Raw genomic sequence first — 5357 nt, forward strand, 5'->3', positions numbered from 1 at the left:
TTTGTTTGCTATTTTACAGTTAGTATATTGTTCTTGTGTTGGCGTGGTTAACCCTCGTGCCTTCAAACCTTCGCAACGCTCAAAATTCAATTTTTCGAACTACTCGATACGCTCGTGGTTTAATTTTGGAGTCTTTACCTTGCTCGGGTAAGAATAATTATTAGCACGAGAGGTTAAACAACAAAACAACTATTCTTTGTCATCTCAAGTTCTGAGATAGGTAATTCCATTTACATGAGATGTTGTTTTATCGCACATCGTACCTACTTACAGACTATAGCGAGTAAGTAGGTACCTATGAGAATGCAGGATCATTAAGTTTTTGATTTATTGTCTGAATGTATCTTATCGTAACCATTCCATTAAGGATTCTAGTGAAATTTATCGACGTGTGACGAAGTATAATATAGGTCGTCCTTTGAATGCTGAATGCCAGTTTAAATTGAAGTTCAAGTTTTAAAAATTATTGAATTTTATCGGGATTTGAACCCGTGACATCAGCCATCCCTCCTAGTAGTGTCCTTACCTTATCTTGGGAGTTGAGACAAATCCGGTCTTCCAATTAAGTTATCGAGGCATTTGCTTGATGCAATGAATTGTTCTTTAAAAGCTTTTTTAAAGGGCTTTTAATTATTATTATTTTTAATTCTTAATTTTCCTCCCTGTTTAGGTAACAAATGGCATAACATTTCGTGTCCAATAAGCACAAAGAAAACGTGTCTCATTTATGAGTTTACCTACCTATCAAGATAATTTGAGAGGCCTACTCATAGGCATGTCAGGTGATGTAGCCACGTATTCGCGTATTCTAGCACCTAGCTGTTTTATTTTCTTTATCAGGAATGTATACTGGTTATCGACTGCCATTACTGGGATCAGCTTGCGCCTCGTACTCAGGTAGCGGAATATAAAAACACCACTCGAAATGGAGCGGACGCGGGCCGGCCTCGCCTAGATACTCGTTAATGCGATCGACATAGAACCACAACAAGCTTCTGACAGGTCGCAGATTCCAAGTATTTTAAAAAGCTACAAGTGGCACTAACAAACTTTTTGACGGCGTAGACTCGTCAAATAGAAACTTGTAAACGGCTTCGTTGTCTCGATTGGTTATCAGGATGAATCAAGCTCTGTTCCAAGTGTTTGAACAGCAATAACCCATTCACATCACACGTACGTTCGTACGTTAATATAAATAAGCAACGCAATGAATGAACTTATAATATGTAAATTCGTCGCTCAAATCGCGACAGCAGCGCGTAGGCGGCGGGCCTGAATGAAAATAAACATTTTCGGCAACGCAACTTACCTCTCGATTTTAATATCCAGATTAGCGTTTACACGGCACTGTTAACAGAATTGGTGTTGTTTACACTTAAGTTGTTAGCATAGCACTATTTTGATTTGAAGAACGCGCAGGCCCGACGCAAACGACGGTTGTCCAGCCGGCCTGTAGACGAGCACTGAAGAACACAAGCGTGCGGTGCGCGCGCGGCGGTACGCACACATGCGCGTTCATTCAAATAACGTCGGGCTCTGTGGTGGGGAGAACTTATGAATGGACGTAGTGCTATGCCGTAGAAGATACGCTGATAACGCGCTATCCACGCCCGAAACCTCGAGCAAATGCTCAATATTCGCAATTCCCAAGTACTTTAGAACAAAACAAGGTCGTATTGAAGAGAGCAGGTTGCGAAAGTAAAATAGTAATTCTATCGCTTTATGTGCGATGTTACATCACATTTGGTGTTTACGTATGAATTTTCTGCTCCATAAAAATATTATAATTTGAGAACGAATTTTATATAAATCCATACCTACTAATATTATAAATGCGAAAGTGTGTCTGTCTGTCTGTCTGTCTGTTACCTCTTCACGCTTAAACTGCTGAACCGATTTAGTTGAAATTTGGTATAGAGATAGTTTGAGTCCCGGGCAAGGACATATGGTAGTTTTTATCCCAGAAATCATCCTTTAAGGGGGTAAAAAACGGGATGGAAGTTTGTATGGGAAATCGATATAAAGCAGATTGGATAAAAAATAAGCTACCCAAATTACTATAGTGTGCGCCAAGTCACGCACACTCTTACGTAGCCGCGTATTATATAAACGCTAGCACTTAGGAACATTATCCAGAATAAAGACACTCTTATAACCAATTGGTTGTCTTAATTAACGTCCCACATCACATGGCGATCCTGCCAGTGGGGCTTTGTGCTGCACTGGTGGCGCGTCGCGCCAGCCAGTACGTCAATAAATTAAACAAAGAATTCAGTGCCTTTATGAACAGTGACTAAACTTTATAAGCGGGACAATAAACAGTGAATATTGATCGAACAATTTATCTACCAAATTGCATCGGACTTTGATAGATTATATGTGAAGAACAGTGGAATTTATTTGATGTGAATACCTTAAAGGTGAAAAATAAAATGTGTTGGTGAATTATTAAAAGGACCTCTTAATGGACTAACTAAATAATATACTACAATTTAATATAAAATAAACTATCAAGGATTCAACACCAAAAATTAAAACGTTAAATAAAAATTAAATTAACTCCAGGTAGACGAAGTCGCGGGCAAAAACTAGTAATTAATATTACAACTATAGTAAGGGAACAATACAATTTTTTGCGATTTTAAATACGGAAATCTGGCGACGCATTACTAGCTGCTTTTAAATGGCGAGACTAGTACCAGTTGTACCTATAAGGATAAGTCATTAAAACAGACTGCTCTTTATAATTGTAACAAAAATTTAATAATACATACCTACTTATTTAATTATCTTATCACTTGCTTTCTAATTATTGATTAATACACTTAGGTCACAATGTAAAAAGTAACAGTGGACCGACGCCTTTGATGTTTGCGTACATGCTGACACCGCACAAGAACACAGTAGGGTAGTAACAGACTTTTTTAATATAGTTGCTCAAAAAGTGCTACTTTTCGTGGCTGTTTAGCGTGCGGAAAGTTGGTTTTCGCGTTTCGCGAACTAGTGCTTTTTACTTTTCCAATTTTTTTAAATTTTAACTTGTTCCAATTCATGACTACTTATTGATGAGTGTTAATACTAGTTTCCTTTAAACGTCGTAATCAACATAAAAACCTACTGTTAATGTAAGAATACGAAAAATATGCATATTTCATATTTTATTACCTCTTCATCATTATAAGTATTATAACTAGGGATGTACCGACTAGTCGCCGACTAGTCGGGAAAGCCGACTATCCGGCCACATTTGTAGTCGGCGATTAGTCGGCGACTAGTCGGCCAAAATGGCCGATTAGTCGGCCTTTTATTAGTTACAGAAAAACAGGACATAAACTAAATAAACAGCAAATACATTTGATAAAATGTCCATTTTATTCAATGAAATTAATTATACTTTATACCTGTTAAGGGTGCATACGAATATTGTTATTCATATTATTATATTAAATTCATATGTAGGGAGTAAATAGATAGATTTATTTGTTTCTTAAAGAAAAAGACACAGTACTTTATACAAAGAGATAAAACAAAATGCTTTCACGAAAAGATCTTCAACTTAAAATTGAAACAGCAAAAATAACAACTTATGAAGTAAAATATTAAATAAAAGATAAAATGTTACAAATAAACAATGTGATGTGACTCACAAAAAAGAGGTATTGCCGAAATATGAAAAAAGTATGTATGTCGTCGCAGTCCATTCAATATTATGTAGTTGGTTGCAATTACAAACGTTTTATTACAGTGCCTATGTAATTTTTATTATTTGAGGCGCGCGGGTCCCTTAAGGAAAGTCTATTTTGCTCAAAATGCTCAAATGGCAATTGGCTTATTTATGCATAAAGCTTGTATTTGAAGGAAATATTTTTTATTCGAATATTTGATGCCGTAATATCTTGTAGCATATGCATTTCCTTGGTTAAATTGTCATTTAATTGCTTAAAATGTGAAATAGAATGCATTAAAATTACGCGCAAAAAGCTAAAACGACGAAAGGAACAAGAAAATTGTTTTACAAATGCATCCTAACTTAGACATAGCTGCTGCAGTGACCATCTGAATGTAAACTTTAAAGACAAATAATGATTTATGAATTTGGCCGACTAGCCGTCTAGTCGGCCGACTAATCGGCCATCGGAGCGCCGATTAGTCGGCTAGTCGGCCAAATCAATAGTCGGTACATCACTAATTATAACACGTTTATTTTTTAATGTTGAAAAACCGTTCTTAATAAGTTGTCTGAATGGAACGGAACGCCTGTCAAAGAAGAGGCGTATTTTCTTACTGCAAGAATGTTTTAAGTTCCCAAAAGCAACATTAGATATTGTTTTTATAAATATACGATACACAAATAATCGTAAATAACGATATTTAGGTAATAATAGTACAATGTTTTAATATTTACAATTGTTTCTGTCTCATAGAACATGCATTTGATAAAAAAACTTTCATTGAAGTGGGTTCAATAATAATAACAAAATCTATTCTAGTGGAATAAAAGCTAGAAAAACACCTCTTCATAATGTCAATGATGTCAGTGTCACAGAATTAATAATATAAAAGTTTCTAATTCCATTCCTTACTTGTTGCTTTTCTTATTTTTTCGCAACTGTATTAAAAAACGTCGTTCGATACACGTGCGGATATGTCATTCTTCACTCGTCCCGAGTCCGTCTCGGTACTCGTGAAGTAATGACATACTTTCCGCACTAGCATCGAAATGTACTATTACAGTACATATGGTGCTATTTTACGGCACTAGTGCGATACTTAGCACATTACGCAACTATGTCGAAAACTTAAAGGGCCATATGTACTGTAAAACGTTGTACAATTGTACAATACATGTGCGAATAGGTAATTTCCTATTTTTCGCACTTATGTACCGTATAGTACTATTACACAACTGCCCAAAATAACATGTGACAATAGGAAATATTACGCGAAACTGCTTAGGGGGCGCCACTACCACAATCGGAGGGTCTATCGCGAAACAAGAAAATCGAAATTTCGTTATCTAACATCTCTGTCACATATTCGAGCGATAAAGAGGCAAATAGCGAAATTTCGGATTCGCGTTTCCTGGTAGGTCCTCTGCAAACAAACCGCCTTGTGATGCATCAATGTCATAAGTATTTTATTTTCACTGAAAACTTGTCAAAAATCTGTAAAATTAATAAGACACGTAAGTAGTAGGTACCGAGCTACTAACAATGGCAATGTATGCAGCTCGGGTGCGCGCGACCCACCCCTCGCCTCTCGCACCCCGCACGATTGCCCTGTCTAGACGGCTTGGTTGAATCACTGTATTGTTATATAGACTGTGGTTAGGTAAAGGTATCAATAAAAGCTCGACC

At 36.6% G+C, this 5357-nt stretch overlaps 1 protein-coding gene across 2 annotated transcripts in view; it reads right to left on the reverse strand.

Annotated features, from left to right (window-relative positions):
- LOC134748301 (ETS-like protein pointed) overlaps positions 1–1478 on the reverse strand; it is a 166084-nt gene extending 164606 nt beyond the window's left edge. For both annotated transcript variants that reach the window (XM_063683050.1, XM_063683049.1), the window contains exon 1: positions 1310–1478. The gene's annotated coding sequence lies outside the window, so the exon portion shown is untranslated. The remainder of the gene's footprint in view (positions 1–1309) is intronic.
- Between the last annotated feature and the right edge of the window lie 3879 nt (positions 1479–5357).

The sequence above is a fragment of the Cydia strobilella genome, chromosome 16 (genome assembly GCF_947568885.1).
Source record: "Cydia strobilella chromosome 16, ilCydStro3.1, whole genome shotgun sequence".
Taxonomy (NCBI): Eukaryota; Metazoa; Arthropoda; class Insecta; order Lepidoptera; family Tortricidae; genus Cydia; species Cydia strobilella.